We start from the raw sequence: 17,079 nt of genomic DNA, 5'->3' as shown, positions 1-17,079 counted from the left end.
TAATTCACTGTATCACAATTCCAGTGGGTCAGAAGTTTACATACACTAAGTTGACTGTGCCTTGAAACAGCTTGGAAAATTCCAGAAAAGTATGTCATGGCTTTAGAAGCTTCTGATAGGCTAATTGATATCATTTGAGTCAATTGGAGGTGTACCTGTGGATGTATTTCAAGGCCTACCTTCAAACTCAGTGCCTCTTTGCTTGACATCATGGGAAAATCAAAAGAAATCAGCCAAGACCTCATTGGGAGCAATTTCCAAACACCTGAAGGTACCACGTTCATCTGTACAAACAATAGTACGCAATTATAAACACCATGGGTGTCACGTCTGCTCCCGCTCTTCCCTTCCCCTGGCGCTTGAGGGCGTCAGATTACCCTGCATCACACGCTCCTGCCATCCATTACTCACACCTGCCCTCCCTCGTCACTTGCATCAGCGATATTGGACTCACCTGGACTCATTCATCACCTGTTTATTTCCTCCCCTGTATTTGTCAGTTCCCTAGATCTGTTCCCTGCTGCTGCATTGTATTGTTTTTGTCTTTGTATTTGTTTCTGACGCTGTTCCTGTCTCGTCTATGTCAGTTGTTTATTAAATGTTTACTCCCCGTACCTGCTTCGTCTCTCTTGCGTCATTCCGCGTGACAATGGGACCACGCAGCCGTCATACCGCTCAGGAAGGAGACGCTTTCTGTCTCCTAGAGATGAACGTACTTTGGTGTGAAAAGTGCAAATCAATCCCAGAACAACAACAAAGGACCCTGTAAAGATGTTGGAGTAAACCGGTACAAATTTGTGAAAAACTGAGTTTAAATATTTTTGGGCTAAGGTGTATGTAAGCTTCCGACTTCAACTTTACAAGGCATATTGACATTAGAGGGAGGTATAAAGCAATCACAGGTTTTGATTGGGAGGGCTAAGACAACAACGGGGTAAAAAGCTAAGACAACAACAACGGGTGAATAGCGATGAATGGGCAGAGAGGGTCAGTTAGCTACACACAGGGCCTGAGTTCGAGGCTGGGGCCTACAGATAAACAAAATGAAGTACCGTGTTAATGAACAGTCCAGTAGGCATCAGCTGTGTAGCCGAGTGATCATAGGGTACAATAAGCAGCAATGGATGAAGCAGGGAGCCACTCGGCAGTCATCACTAGGCTAGGCAAGCGGGAGACACGACGCTCAGATAGTTAGTGGGTCAGGCTAGTAGCTGGGTCCACACCGACATCAACGACGCAGAGGCCGGTTGAGAGCACATCGGCCGAAATACGTCAGCAGACCAGTCGTGATGGATCGGCGGGGCTCAGTGTCGACAAAGGGTCCAGGCCAATTGGCAAGAGAGGTATTGTAGTTGGTGTACTTCGTTTGCTAGCCTATCTAGGAATGGGCCTATCTCAAGGCTAACTGGTGCTTGCTTCTGGACAAGGGTGTTAGCCACGATAGCCACTCGGTAGCAGCTAGCTAGCTGCGATGATCCGGTGAAAACAGGCCATATCTAACAATTCCACAACAAAACCTAATAGACACAATCTAGTAAAGGAATGGGATAAGAATATATATAAATATATGGATGAGCAGTGAGAGCGGCTAAGATGCAATAGATAGTGTAGGATACAGTATACAGTATATACATATGAGATGAGTAATGTGAGATATGTAAACATTCTTAAAGTGACTAGAGTTCCATTTATTAGTGGCCAATGATATCAAGTCTGTAAGTAGGTAGCCGCCTCTCTGTGCTAGTGATGGCTGTTTAACAATCTGATGGCCTTGAAATTGAAAAACAGTTTCTATCTCCCGGTCCCAGCTTTGATGCACCTGTACTGACCTTGCCTTCTGGATGGTAGTGGGGTGAACAGGCAGTGGCTCGGGTGGTTATTGTCCTTGATGATCTTTTTTGCCTTCCTGTAACATCGGGTGTTGTAGGTGTCCTGGAGGGCAGGTAGTTTGCCCCCGGTGATGCGTTGTGCAGACCGCACCACCCTCTGGAGAGTCCTGCGGTTGTGGGAGGTGCAGTTGCCGTACCAGGCGGTGATACAGCCCGACAGGGTGCTCTCAATTGTGCACCTGTAAAAGTTTGTGAGGGTTTTCGGTGACAAGCCACATTTTTTCAGCCTCCGGAGGTTGAAGAGGCGCTGTTGCTCCATCTTCACAACACTGTCTGTGTGGGTGGACCATTTCAGTTTTTCTGTGATATGTACACCGAGGAACTTAAAACTTTCCACCTTTTCCACTGCTGTCCCATCGATGTGAATAGGGGGATGCTCCCTTTGATGTTTCCTGAAGTCTACGATCATCTCTTTTGTTTTGCTGACATTGAGTGAGAGGTTATTTTCCTGACACCACACTCCGAGGGCCCTCACCTCCTCCCTGTAGGCTGTCTTTTTGTTGTTGGTAACCAAGCCTACCACTGTTGCGTCGTCTACAAACTTGATGATTGAGTTAGAGGCGTGCATGGCCACACAGTCGTGGATGAACAGGGAGTACAGGAGGGGGCTGAGAACGCACCCTTGTGGGGCCCCAGTGTTGAGGATCAGTGGAGTGGAGATTGTTTGTTTCCTACCTTCACCAACTAAAAAGGGCTTTATAAATACATTTGATTGATTGATTGCTTGATACTATGGTGTTGAATGCTGAGCTGTAGTCAATGAACAGCATTCTTACATAGGTATTCCTCTTGTCCAGATGGGATAGGGCAGTGTGCAGTGTGATGGCGATTGCATCATCTGTGGACCTATTGGGGCGGTAAGCAAATTGGAGTGGGTCTAGGGTGACAGGTAAGGTAGAGGTGATATGATCCTTGACTAGTCTTTCAAAGCACTTCATGATGACAGAAGTGAGTGCTACTGGGCGATAGTAATTTACTTCAGTTACCTTTGCTTTCTTGGTACAGGAACAATGGTGGCCATCTTGAAGCATGTGGGGACAGCAGACTGGGATAGCCGTACTGTTTATCTAAGTTAATTGTCCCCTTGGGACATTACAGTTCATCCTCTTCCTATAAGCTGTCCCCATCATTTTTTGACAATATTTTACGTTGATTATAATTTCATTATTCCGATACATCACATGCCTTTTTATTTTCCTGCATAAGTAAAATCAGGAAATGCATCACCTATGCCTCTACTGCCATTCATTCCAATTAGACTGGTTTTGGATTTCTTCCTGAACAAGATGTTTGCCATTTTTGCCCCATTCTGGAACGTTGAGGGACTATGACATAGCGACACTAGCGGTTTAATAGGATCTATATTGATATAATAGTGGACAGCCTCCAAGGCAGGGTGTCCCCAAATACTTTAATCTGTAGTGTAGTCTAGATACATTTCTGCTCCAGTAGTGTTGGTGAGGGGGGACATACTAGTCAAAGTGGTCAGACTACATAGACCAGATACATCCAGCAAGCAGAATTCTAGACAATAACAGTAAAGGTTGATAATAATGTCAGTTCAATGCCAATAGGGTTAGGACTACATATTTATACCCTAACCATAATGTATTACCCTGGATACATTGATACATGTATGTGTAACAGTTTAACTTTATGGCGTCCCCTCGCCCCGACGCGAACCAGGGACCCTCTACACACATCAACAACTGACACCCACAAAGCGTCGTTACCCATCGCTCCACAAAAGCTTCAAGGTCTCAAAGCGAGTGACGTCACCGTTTGAAAGGCTATTAGCGCGCACCACCACTAACTAGCTAGCCATTTCACATCGGTTACATTCACCCCCCTTTCGACCTCCTCCTTTTCCGCAGCAACCAGTGATCCGGGTCAACAGCATCAATGTAACAGTATAACTTTAGTCTGTCCCCTCGCCCGACCCGGGCGCGAACCAGGGACCCTCTGCACACATCAACAACAGTCACCCACGAAGCATCGTTACCCATCGCTCCACAAAAGCCGCGGCCCTTGCAGAGCAAGGGGAACCACTACTTCAAGGTCTCAAAGCGAGTGACGTCACCGTTAGAAAGGCTATTAGCGCGCACCACTGCTAACTAGCTAGCCATTTCACATCGGTTACATATGATTTTGGTAATCTGGATGTCAATGGTACCTTTAAAAGGCCGCTCAACCCTGGAACAGACTCCTGGAGAGCTGAGAATCAGTGGATTGAAGAAAACAGACATTGGAGTTTACTCTGTGGAGTTCAACAGCAAACTGCTTGACAAGACATATAAACTATCTGTTATCAGTAAGTGTTTCTGTGTGTGTGGCGCGTGTGTGTAATTATATCTGTGTGTATGTGTGTATGTACATGTGTGTATGTGTGCCCGTGGTCGTGTAAGAAACAGCAGGTTATGCAATGCCTCACAAGCGTTTATTTTATTTTGTATACAGTGCATTCGGAAAGTATTCAGACCCCTTGACTTTTTRCACATTTTGTTACGTTACAGCCTCATTATAAAATGGATTACATAGTTTCCCCCCCCCTCATCAATGTATACACAATACCCCATTATGACTAAGTAAAAACAGGTTTTTAGAAATGTTTGCAGAAACACCTACTTTACTTAGTACTTTGTTGAAGCACCTTTGGCAGCGATTACAGCCTTGAGTCTTTTTGGGTATGACGCTACAAGTTTGGCACACCTGTATTTGGGGAGTTTTTCCCTTTCTTCTCTGCAGATCCTCTCAAGCTCTGTCAGGTTGGATGGGAAGCTTCTCTGTAAAGCTATTTTCAGGTCTCCAGAGATGTTCGATTGGGTTCAAGTCCGGGCTCTGGCTGGGCCACTCAAGGACATTCGGAGTCTTGTCCCAAAGTTACTTCTGCGTTGTCTTGGCTATGTGCTTAGGGTCGTTGTCTTGTTGAAAGGTGAACCTTCGCCCATAGTCTGAGGTCTTGAACGCTCTGGAGCAGGTTTTCATCAAGGATCTCTCTGTACTTTGCTCCATTCATCTTTCCCTCGATCCTCACTAGTCTCCCAGTCCCTGCCGCTGAAGAACATACCCACAGCATGATGCTGTCACCACCATGCTTCACCTTAGGGATGGTGCCAGGTTTCCTCCAGATGTGACGCTTGGCATTCAGGCCAAAGAGTTCAATCTTGGTTTCATCAGACCAGAGAATCTTGTTTCTCATGGTCTGAGAGTCCTTTAGGTGCTTTTGGGAAAACTCCAAGCAGGCTGTCATGTGCCTTTTTCTGAGTAGTAGCTTCCGTCTGGCCACTACCATAAAGGCCTGATTGGTGGAGAGCTGCAGAGATTGCTGTCCTTCTGGAAGGTTCTCCCATCTCCACAGGGGAACTCTGGAGCTCTGTCAGAGGGACCATCGAGTTCTTGGTCACCTCCCTGACCAAGGCCCTTCTCCCCCGACTGCTCAGTTTGGCCGGGCGGCCAGCTCTAGGAAGAGTTTTGGTGGTTCCAAACTTCTTCCATTTAAGAATGATGGAGGCCACTGTGTTCTTGGGGACCTTCAATGCTGCAGAAATGTTTTGTTAGTCTTCCCGTGATCTGACATGCACTGTCAACTGTAGGACCTTATAAAGACAGGTGTGAGCCTTTCCAAATCATTTTACATTTTAGTCATATAGCAGACGCTCTTATCCAGAGCGACTTACAGTAGAGTGCATACATTTTGTACATACTGAGACAAGGATATCCCTACCAGCCAAACCCTCCCTAACCCGAACGACGCTATGCCAATTGTACGTCGCCCCACGGATCCCCCGGTTGCGGCCGGCTGCGACAGAGCCTGGGCGCGAACCCAGCCCAGCCTGGGCGCGAACCCAGAGACTCTGGTGGCGCAGCTAGCACTGCGATGCAGTGCCCTAGACCACTGCACCACCCGGGAGATCATGTCCAATCAATTGAATTTACCACAGATGCGCTGCAATCAATTTGTAGAAACATCTCAAGGATGATCAATGGAAATAGATGCACCGGAGCTTAATTTTGAATCTAATAGCAAAGGGTGTGAATACTTGTGTACTGTAAATAAGGTATCTGTTTTTCAAAAAAACTATTTTTGCTTTATCATTATGGGGTATTGTGTGTAGATTGATGAAAAAATGAATGAATTTAATCCATTTGAGAATATGGCTGTAAAGTAACAAAATGTGGAAAAAGGGAAGGGGTCTGAATACTTTCCAAAAGCACTGTACATTATACTTTGTATTATAAGTATTTGAGTGTATCTTTCAAATGATCAGATTAGAGAAAGTTTGTCCTTCTGTTCTCCTTAGCAGCTGAAGCCAGCGGATCCAACATGTATTTAGCTTTTCAGAATCAGTCAGTTACAGTGTATGAGAATGCTAAGCTCAGCTTTTCTTTCTTCTTGCCCTCAACTAAAGGCAGTGATGTAGTTCAGCCAGAACAAGGCAAGTCATCCAGTTAATTTCATACTGTATAAACAGAAGTAACTTCTTTATTAGCATTTGATCCTGTAGAAGAGAGGCTGTAGTTGAGGTTTTCCTTCTGTGTGGTTCTGCAGAGGGGGTTACTCTAGTGTCCATCAAAACGGGACGATAACGCAAACAAACTGCAGGGGAATGGAGGTGTGTATGAAACTTAAGCGTACAGTTTACCCAGTAAGAGAGCTGGAATCAGTGCTTTGACAAATGCAGTACACTCAAACCATATTTGTCCTAGATGATTCCTGTAACTGACTGATTCTGAAAAGCTAAATACATTATACTGTGTATTATAAGTATAGAGGGTTCATCTAGAACAGGGATGTCAAACTCTTTCCATGAAGGGTTTAGTGTCTTCAGGTTTTTGTTTTTTGTTTTTTCCTTTCAACAAAGACCTAGACAACCAGGTCAGGGGAGTTATTTACTAATTTGTGACCTGCATTCCAAACACGTAATAGACACACCCTCTCCTCTAATGCCCTGAAAAATTCAGTGGACACTTCTGATGATGTATGACGAGTTGACACTTGCAGAGCAAGGGAGGAGTGAATGAATGTTAAATGGACCGCCCTTGCCCGGAAATTCGTCACTCGTTTGTCCCACGGTTGTGTTTTCAGTCGTCATGGAACCACCGGTAGCTGTTATGTGTGTGCTTTGTATGCTCTACAGTCAATTATGATTGCATTTCGTATCTTGGCTAGAAGACAATGCATCCGCAGACATCGAATACTAGCCATCCAACAATATCGGGTAAATTGAAATGTATTACCTATAAGTGTGATGCCAGAGAAAGTTGTATGCTCTAGCTAACGTGTGTGTGCAGTCCTGTGAATTAGTAGCACAATTTCAAATGTATTTATATAATTTTTTTACCACTTGTATGTTGACTTCTCCATATTGATGTTGGTTTTAAGTTTAAACTGACTTTTCTTAGCAGATGTACAATCATCGCAAATTGTATTATGGGGCATTTCAGGCCCGGGAGTGAACAGAATTGTACACTCGCACACTATCACAAATGAGGACTGAGGGGTTATGTTGCCAACTTCCTTGCTTGGCTAATTGTTTGGACTGATGGCAAAGATGGCAGTGGGGATTCCCCCAAGGGCATAAGGCGAGGGTAAGTGGAGGACGACGGTGTGTCTTTTACGTGATTGGAACGCAACCTGAAAATGACCAGACACTCGGCCCTCTGTGGAATGAGTTTGACATATGGTGTAGAGGGTTACTACAAATTATCTAATTAGAAAGAGTTTGTCCATCGGTTCTCATTTGTAGATAAACCTAACAGATCCAACAGTCCTAACGATGAATCAAAACCTAAGGATAAAAATAAAGTGTCATTCACCTGGAATTCAGCTGCTTAGCATCCTTTTCATTGTCATCCAGAAGTGAACACAACCAATACTGATGTGGTCTGTGTGTGAGAATGCTAAGATCAAGTTTTCAATTTTTTCTTCTCCTCCTCAGCTGAAGGCAGTGATGTAGTCCAGCCAGAACAAGGCAAGTAGTCCAGTTATTTTAAGACTGTATAAACATAAGTAACTTCTTTAAAGATGGACTATACAGAAATCACTGCTCCATTTCCTGGTTGCTAAAATTCTAATAGTTTGCCTAAGTTTTTATATACAGTATTTATATATACAGTGGGGAGAACAAGTATTTGATACACTGCCGATTTTGCAGGTTTTCCTACTTACAAAGCACGTAGAGGTCTGTAATTTTTATCATAGGTACACTTCAACTGTGAGAGACGGAATCTAAAACAAAAATACAGAAAATCACATTGTATGATTTTTAAGTAATTAATTTGCATTTTATTGCATGACATAAGTACCTCTCCACAATGGCCAAGACCAGAGAGCTGTGTAAGGACATCAGGGATAAAATTGTGGACCTGTACAAGGCTGGGATGGGCTACAGGACAATAGGCAAGCAGCTTGGTGAGAAGGCAACAACTGTTGGCGCAATTATTAGAAAATGGAAGAAGTTCAAGATGACGGTCAATCACCCTCGGTCTGGGGCGCCATGCAAGATCTCACCTCGTGGGGCATCAATGATCATGAGGAAGGTGAGGGATCAGCCCAGAACTACACGGCAGGACCTGGTCAATGACCTGAAGAGAGCTGGGACCACAGTCTCAAAGAAAACCATTAGTAACACACTACGCCATCATGGATTAAAATCCTGCAGCGCACGCAAGGTCCCCCTGCTCAAGCCAGCGCATGTCCAGGCCCGTCTGAAGTCTGTCTCTTATACACATCTAGATGTGTATAAGAGACAGCACTACGCCATCATGGATTAAAATCCTGCAGCGCACGCAAGGTCCCCCTGCTCAAGCCAGCGCATGTCCAGGCCCGTCTGAAGTTTGCCAATGACCATCTGGATGATCCAGAGGAGGAATGGGAGAAGGTCATGTGGTCTGATGAGACAAAAATAGAGCTTTTTGGTCTAAACTCCACTCYCCGTGTTTGGAGGAAGAAGAAGGATGAGTACAACCCCAAGAACACCATCCCAACCGTGAAGCATGGAGGTGGAAACATCATTCTTTGGGGATGCTTTTCTGCAAAGGGGACAGGACGACTGCACCGTATTGAGGGGAGGATGGATGGGGCCATGTATCGCGKGATCTTGGCCAACAACCTCCTTCCCTCAGTAAGAGCATTGAAGATGGGTCGTGGCTGGGTCTTCCASCATGACAACGACCCGAAACACACAGCCAGGGCAACTAAGGAGTGGCTCCGTAAGAAACATCTCAAGGTCCTGGAGTGCCTAGCCAGTCTCCAGACCTGAACCCAATAGAAAATCTTGGGAGGGAGCTGAAAGTCCGTATTGCCCAGCAACAGCCCCGAAACCTGAAGGATCTGGAGAAGGTCTGTATGGAGGAGTGGGCTAAAATCCCTGCTGCAGTGTGTGCAAACCTGGTCAAGAACTACAGGAAACGTATGATCTCTGTAATTGCAAACAAAGGTTTCTGTACCAAATATTAAGTTCTGCTTTTCTGATGTATCAAATTATTATGTCATGCAATAAAATGCAAATGAATTACTTAAAAATCATACAAAATGATTTTCTGGATTTTTGTTTTGGTCTCTCACAGTTGAAGTGTACCTATGATAAAAATGATACCTATGATAAAAATGACAGATCTCTACATGCTTCGTAAGTAGGAAAACCTGCAAAATTGGCAGTGTATCAAATACTTGTTCTCCCCACTGTATATATATATTTATATATATTTCTGCCGAGATGCACTTTTAAGTGGATAGTCATTTGCTCAATGACCTGAAGTCTATGGGAACTGCTACACTATATATACAAAATTATGTGGACACTTCTTCAAATTAGTGGATTAGGATATTTCTGCCACACCCGTTCCTGAGAGGTGTACAAAATCAAGCACACAGCCATGCAATCTCCATAGACAAACATTGGCAGTAGAATGGCCTTACTGAAGAGCTCAGTAACTTTCAAAGTGGGACCGTCATAGGATGCCACGTTTCCAACAAGTCAGTTTGTAAAATTTCTGCCCAGCTAGAGCTGCCCCGGTCAACTGTAAGGGCTGTTATTGTGAAGTGGAAACGTCTATGAGCAACAACAGCTCAGCCGCAAAGTGGTAGGCCACACAAGCTCACAGAACGGGACCGCCGAGTTGCAACACTCACTACTGAGTTCCATCCTGCCTCTGGAAGCAACATCTGCACAAGATCTGTTCTTTGGAAGCTTCATGAAATGGGTTTCCATGGCCGAGCAGCCGCATACAAGTGTCGGCTGGAGTGGTGTAAAGTTTGCCGCCATTGGACTCTGGCGCAGTGGAAACGCATTCTCTGGAGTGACGAATCACGCTTCACCGTCTGACAGACAAATCTGGGTTTGGCGGATGCCAGGAGAACGCTACCTGCCCCAATGCATAGCGCCCACTATAATGTTTGGTGGAGGTGGAATAATGGTCTGGGGCAGGTTTCTCATGGTTAATGCCCATGATTAATGCCCATGATTTTTGATTGAAATGTTCAATGAGCAGGTGTCTACTTACTTTTGGTTATGTAGTATAGCATGTCATTGCACTAATGCTAGTATCAATGCCCCACCTCTATCCTTGCCACCACTGCTGAAAACAATCCGAGCGAAACACTGCTGTAACTGACAGATTCTTAAAAGTTAAATATAATATATTGTGTATTATAAATTTAGGAGCTTTTTTTTCAAATGATCTGATTAGAGAAAGTTTGTTCTTCTGTTTGCATTTGCAGATAAACCTAGCGGATCCAACCGTCCTAAATATGAGTCAAAGCCTGATGGTAAGACAACGTGTCATTCACCTGGAATTCTGCCACTCATCATCCTTGTCATTGTCATCCAGAACTGAACACAACAAATACCAATGTGGTTTGTGTATGAGAATGCTAAACTCAACTTTTCTCTCTTCTCAGTTAAAGGCAGTGATGTAGTCCAGCCAGAACAAGGCAAGTCATCCAGTTAATTTAAGACTGTATAAACAGAAGTAACTTCTTTAAAGATGGACTATACAGAAATCCCTCCATTTCCTGGTTGAAAAGTTTATAATAGTTTACCTAATTTCAGTTTGAAAAAACAAGCAGTCATTGTGTAGAGAATCATTGTACCTTCTAAACCGCTGTGAGATATGTTTTCCATAACCAAACATATCGTATTTTCAGCTGTTTGACACTGGTGTACAAAACTGAAATGGGAGGCATAGAAATAGCACACATAGAACAGATCTACCGCTTCTTAGACTTGGTTTAAATGGGAATGAAAGATCTATAACTCACATTTCTGAGAATTTGTTTGGGTCGCCCTAAAAAGTTACATTGTAGCTTTAAGCAGTGTTTGATGCAGTAGGAGATAGGCRGTAGTTGATGTTTTCGTTCTGTGGGTGATTCTGCAGGGGTTACGGTTCCGTTAACGGCCAACCCAGAAACAGAGGAAGACACAAACGAAAGTGAAAAGCGGCTGGAGAATGGAGGTGTGTATGAAACTTAAGATAGTTTACCCGGTAACAGAGTCCTCTTGCAGTTACAGTACACTCCAACCATATTTGTCCTGWTGATTTGATTCCTGTAACTGACTGATTCTGTAAAGCTATATACATTAGACTGTATTATTTSATTTCTCAGATTAGAGAAAGTTTGTCCTGTTTTAATTAGCAGATGAAGCCAGTGGATCCAACTGTCCTAAAGATGAGTCAAAGGCTGAGGTAAGACACAGTGCCATCTACTGTACTGTTGTTGTTAACCTTGAAGATTGTTAGAGCAAGTTTGTGGTCCAGAATATACATTAACCAGGAAATCCCTCTAATGTTTGATTGTTGTAGCTTGTGAGGGTGTGAAGGGAGACCAGGGTGTGTGTGCGCGCTTGCATGCATGCTTGTATGATTAAGTCCAACTCTTCTGCTGTGTTTTTTCTAGGAAGTACAGACAGCCAGTGCTTTAGGATGGTAAGTATGAGWCTGAGAAAGACACCAACCACATAATTTATTAAGAAAGCATTAGGAAGTGCTCACATTGTTATGTTAGTGATGATCAACATGGGGTATTTTAATTTGAATGCAATGAAAGAGAAACAATGAACAAGTCAGATTGGTGTCGGTATTCTTAAAGGAAAGGAAGAACACCTGTTGCATTTATAACGTACAGTGCATTCAGAAAGTATTCAGACCCCTTTCACTTTTGCACATTTTGTTACGTTATAGCCTTATTCTAAAATTGATTAAATTGTTTTCCCCTCAATCTACACACAAAACCTCATAATGACAAAGCAAAAGCAGGTTTGTAGACATTTTTGTAAATGTATAAAAAGATAACAGAAATATCACATTTACGTACGTATTCAGACCCTTTACTCAGTACTTTGTTGAAGCACCTTTGGCAGCGATTACAGCCCTGAGAATTATTGGGTATGACGCTACAAGCTTGGCACACCTGGATTTGGGGAGTTTCTCACATTCTTCTCTGCAGATCCTCTCAAGTTAGATGGAGAGTGTCGCTGCACAGCTATTTTCAGGTCTCTCAAGAGATGTTCGATCGGCTTCAACTCTGGACTCTGGCTGGGCCACTCAAGGACATGTCCCGAAGCCAATCCTGCATTGTCTTGGCTGTGTGCTTAGGATTGTTMTCCTGTTGGAAGGTGAACCCTTGCCCCAGTCTGAGGTCCTGGGCACTCTGGAGCAGGTTTTCATCAAGGATCTCTCTGTACTTTGCTCCYTTCATCTTTTCCTCGATACTGAGTCTCCCAGTCCCTGCCGCTGAAAAACATCCCCACAGCATGATGCTGCCACCACCATGCTTCACCGTAGGGATGGTGCCAGGTTTCCTCCAGACATGACGCTTGGCATTCAGGCCAAAGAGTTCAATCTTGGTTTTATCAGACCAGAGAATCTTGTGGCTTCCGTGTGGCCACTCTACCATAAAGGCCTGATTGGTGGAGTGCTGCAGAGATTGTTGTCCTTCTGGAAGGTTCTCCCACCTCCACAGAGAAACTGTGGAGCTCTGTCCGAGTGACCATCGGGTTCTTGGTCACCTCCCTGACCAAGGCCCTTCTCCCCTGATTGCTCAGTTTGGCCGGGCGGCCTGCTCTAGGAAGAGTCTTGGTGGTTCCAAACTTCTTCCATTTAAGAATGATGGAGCCCACTGTGTTCTTCGGGACCTTCAATGCTGCAGAAATGTGTTGGTACCGTTCCCCAGATCTGTGCCTCGACATAATCATGTCTCTGAGCTCTACGGACAATTCCTTCGACCTCATGGCTTGSTTTTTGATCTGACATGCACTGTAAACTGTGGGACCTTATATAGACAGGTGTGTGCCTTTCCAAATCATGTCCAATCAATTGAATGTACCACAGGTGGACTCCAATCAAGTTGTAGAAACAGCTCAAGGATGATCAATGGAAACAGGATGCACCTGAGCTCAATTTKGAGTCTCATAGCAAAGGGTCTGAATGCTTCCCTTATGTAAATAAGGTATGTGCCAATTTATAAAAACCTGTTTTCACTTTGTCATAATGGGGTATAGTGTGTCGATTGATGAAGAAAATGTTTTATTTAATACTTTTATTTAAGTCAAGGTGTCTAAATACTTTCCGAATGCKCTGTAAGACCAAGACTTGTTCCAGATCATGTGACCTGACTATGAAAACTCCTGTCCCTAGTCATTAGTAATGTTTTGTCTCATGAGCTCTTTCCTCTATTGCTTCCTTCCAGGTGGTGGTCTTCCTGGTGGGGTAACTGAGGACCAGAACATGGGGTTTGAAGGCTCTCAGTACATAACTCCATATCTGTTACATTGAGACAAACGACCAAGAAGAGAATAGTTTTTAATAAAATGTACTGAACAAAAATAAATGCAACATGCAACAATTTCAAAGATTTTACTGAGTTACAGTTCATATAAGGAAATCAGTCAATTGAAATAAATWAATTAGACCCAAATCTATGGATTTCACATGACTGGGAATACAGATGTGCATCTGTTGGTCACAGATACCTTTAAAACAAATAGGCCTGACATTGGTTCTGTGCATTTAGATTGCCATCGATAAAATGCAATTGTGTTTGTTGTCCGTAGATTATGCCTGCCCATACCATAACCTCACTGCCACCATGGGGCACTCTGTTCACAACGTTGACATCAACAAACTGCTCACCCACACAACGTCATACACGTGGTCTGTGGTTGTAATGCTGGTTGGATGTACTGCCAAATTCTCTAAAACGATGTTGGAGGTGGCTTATGGTAGAAATTAATGTTCAATTCTCTGGCAACAGCTCTGGTGGAATTTCCTACAGTCAGCATGCCAATTGCACACTCCCTCAACTTGAGACATTTGTGGCATTGTGTTGTGTGACAAAACTGCACATTTTATAGTGGTCTTTTATTGCCCTCAGCACAAAGTGCACCTGTAATGGTCATGCTATTTGATTAGCCTCTTGATATGCCTATACCTGTCAGGTGGATGGATTATCTTGGCAAAGGAGAAATGCTCACTAACAAGAATGTAAACAATTTTGTGCTCAAAATTTGAGAGAAATAAGCTTTTTGTGAGTATGGACATTTCTTGGATCTTTTATTTCAGTTCATGAAACATGGGACCAACACCTTGCATGTTGCATMTATGTATTTTTCAGTGTATAAATGGTAAATGAAGGGAAACAAAGTAACTTGCATGCAATCAGATGAAGTACAGTGAGCTCCAACAGTATTGGCACAGAGACACATATTTTGTTGTCTTGGCTCTGTACTCCAGCACTTTGGATTTGAAATGATACAATGACAATAATGTTAAAGTGCAGTTTATCAGCTTTACTTTGAGGGGATTCCCATCCATACCGGGTGAACTGTTTAGAAATTGCAGCACTTTTTGTACATAGTCACCCCATTTTAGGAGACCAAATATATAGGGATGTGTATTAAAGTAGTCAAAAGTTTAGTATTTGGAGCCATATTCCTAGCACACAATGATAACATCAAGCATGTGACTCRACAYACTTGTTGAATGCATTTGCTGTTTGTTTTACTTGTGTTTCAGATTATTTTGTGTCCAATACAAATTAATGGTAAATAATATATAGTGTACTGTAGGGAGAGAGTATTGATTGAGAGGAACCAAGCCTGAGAGGTAGAGCTCATTCTCATATGCCTTGTAAAGAGAGAGAGCTCTACAGTACTGAGATGTTTTATACTAAGAGCGAGCTCTGCAGTACTGAGATGTTGTATTATTAAGAGAGAGGTCTGCAGTACTGAGATGTTGTATTATTAAGAGAGAGCTCTGCAGTACTCAGATGTTGTATTATTAAGAGAGCTCTGCAGTACTGAGATGTTGTATTATTGAGAGAGAGCTCTGCAGTACTGAGATGTTGTATTATTAAGAGAGAGCTCTGCAGTACTGAGATGTTTGTATTATTGAGAGGAGCTCTGCAGTACTGAGATGTTGTATTATTGAGAGAGAGCTCTGCAGTATACTGAGATTGTTGTATTATTAAGAGAGAGCTCTGCAGTACTGAGATGTTGTATTATTGAGAGAGAGCTCTGCAGTACTGAGATGTTGTATTATTAAGAGAGAGCTCTGCAGTACTTGAGATGTTGTTATTATTAAGAGAGAGCTCTGCAGTACTGAGTATGTTTTGTATTATTAAGAGAGAGCTCTGCAGTACTAGATGTTGTATTATTAAGAGAGCTCTGCAGTACTGAGATGTTGTATTACTAAGAGAGAGCTCTGCAGTACTGAGATGTTTTTATTACTAAGAGAGCTCTGCAGTACTGAGATGTTTTATTACTAAGAGAGCTCTGCAGTCTGAGATGTTTTTATTACGAGGAGAAGCTCTGCAGTACTGAGATGTTTTTATTACTAAGAGAGAGCTCTGCAGTACTGAGATGTTTTATTACTAAGAGAGCTCTGCAGTACTGAGATGTTTTTATTCTTAAGAGAGAGCTCTGCAGTACTGAGATGTTTTATTACTAAGAGAGCTCTGCAGTACTGAGATGTTTTTATTACTAGAGAGAGCTCTGCAGTACTGAGATGTTTATTACTAAGAGAGAGCTCTGCAGTACTGGATGTTTTTATTATTAAGAGAGAGCTCTGCAGTACTGAGATGTTTTATTACTAAGAGAGCTCTGCAGTACTGAGATGTTTTTTACTAAGAGAGCTCTGCAGCACTGAGATGTTGTATTACTAAGAGAGAGCTCTGCAGTACTGAGATGTTGTATTATTAAGAGAGAGCTCTGCAGTACTGAGATGTTTATTGCTAAGAGAGAGCTCTGCAGTACTGAAATGTTGTATTATTAAGAGAGAGCTCTGCAGTACGAGATGTTTTTATACTAAGAGAGAGCTCTGCAGTACTGAGATGTTGTATTTATTAAGAAGAGAGCTCTGCAGTACTGAGATGTTGTATTATTAAGAGAGCTCTGCAGTACTGAGATGTTGTATTATTAAGAGAGAGCTCTGCAGTACTGAGATGTTGTATTTATTAAGAGAGAGCTCTGCAGTACTGAGATGTTTATTACTAAAGAGAGAGCTCTGCAGTACTGAGAGTTTTTTACTAAGAGAGAGCTCTGCAGTACTGAGATGTTGTATTATTAAGAGAGAGCTCTGCAGTACTGAGATGTTTGTATTATTAAGAGAGAGCTCTGCAGTACTGAGATGTTGTATTATTAAGAGAGAGCTCTGCGTACTGAGATGTTGTATTATTAAAGAGAGAGCTCTGCAGTACTGAGATGTTGTATTATTAAGAGAGAGCTTGCAGTACTGAGATGTTGTATTATTAAGAGAGAGCTCTGCGTACTGAGATGTTTGTTTATTAAGAGAGAGCTCTGCAGTACTGAGATGTTTTATTACTAAGAGAGAGCTCTGCAGTACTGAGAAGTTTTATTACTAAGAGAGAGCTCTGCAGTACTGAGATGTTGTATTATTAAGAGAGAGCTCTGCAGTACTGAGATGTTGTTTATTAAGAGAAGCTCTGCAGTACTGAGATGTTGTATTATTAAGAGAGAGCTCTGCTGTACTGAGATGTTGTATTATTAAGAGAGAGCTCTGCAGTACTGAGATGTTGTATTATTAGAGAGAGCTTCTGCAGTACTGAGAATGTTGTATTATTAAGAGAGAGCTCTGCTGTACTGAGATGTTGTATTATTAAGAGAGAGCTCTGCTGTACTGAGATGTTGTATTATTAAGAGAGAGCTCTGCAGTACTGAGATGTTTATTTCCC

The 17,079-nt window shown here is 42.9% G+C and overlaps 1 protein-coding gene and 2 long non-coding RNA genes across 8 annotated transcripts in view; all 3 read left to right on the top strand.

The window, feature by feature from the left end:
• The window catches only part of LOC111970835 (CD48 antigen-like), a 176,847-nt gene that overhangs the window by 71,692 nt on the left and 88,076 nt on the right, over nt 1-17,079 (top strand). The gene's annotated exons all lie outside the window — the stretch shown is intronic.
• Nucleotides 4,111-17,079, top strand: part of LOC139028455 (uncharacterized) — a 33,528-nt gene continuing 20,559 nt past the window's right edge. The window contains exons 1-3 of one of the 3 annotated variants that reach the window (XR_011480659.1): nt 4,111-4,200; nt 10,612-10,659; nt 10,792-10,825. This is a non-coding gene — a long non-coding RNA (uncharacterized lncRNA). Of the gene's footprint in view, nt 4,201-10,611; nt 10,670-10,791; nt 10,826-17,079 lie in introns of those variants that run through there. The other 2 variants (XR_011480660.1, XR_011480658.1) reach the window with 2 other exon arrangements.
• On the top strand, nt 11,266-11,816 carry LOC111970837 (uncharacterized). The gene is made up of 3 exons (XR_002878179.1): nt 11,266-11,345; nt 11,527-11,576; nt 11,788-11,816. It is a non-coding gene; the product is annotated as an uncharacterized lncRNA (long non-coding RNA).

This window comes from Salvelinus sp. IW2-2015, linkage group LG12 (genome assembly GCF_002910315.2).
Source record: "Salvelinus sp. IW2-2015 linkage group LG12, ASM291031v2, whole genome shotgun sequence".
Classification (NCBI taxonomy): domain Eukaryota; kingdom Metazoa; phylum Chordata; class Actinopteri; order Salmoniformes; family Salmonidae; genus Salvelinus; species Salvelinus sp. IW2-2015.
The sequence above is the reverse complement of the archived record's forward strand: the minus strand, read 5'-3'. Positions and strand labels throughout refer to the sequence as shown.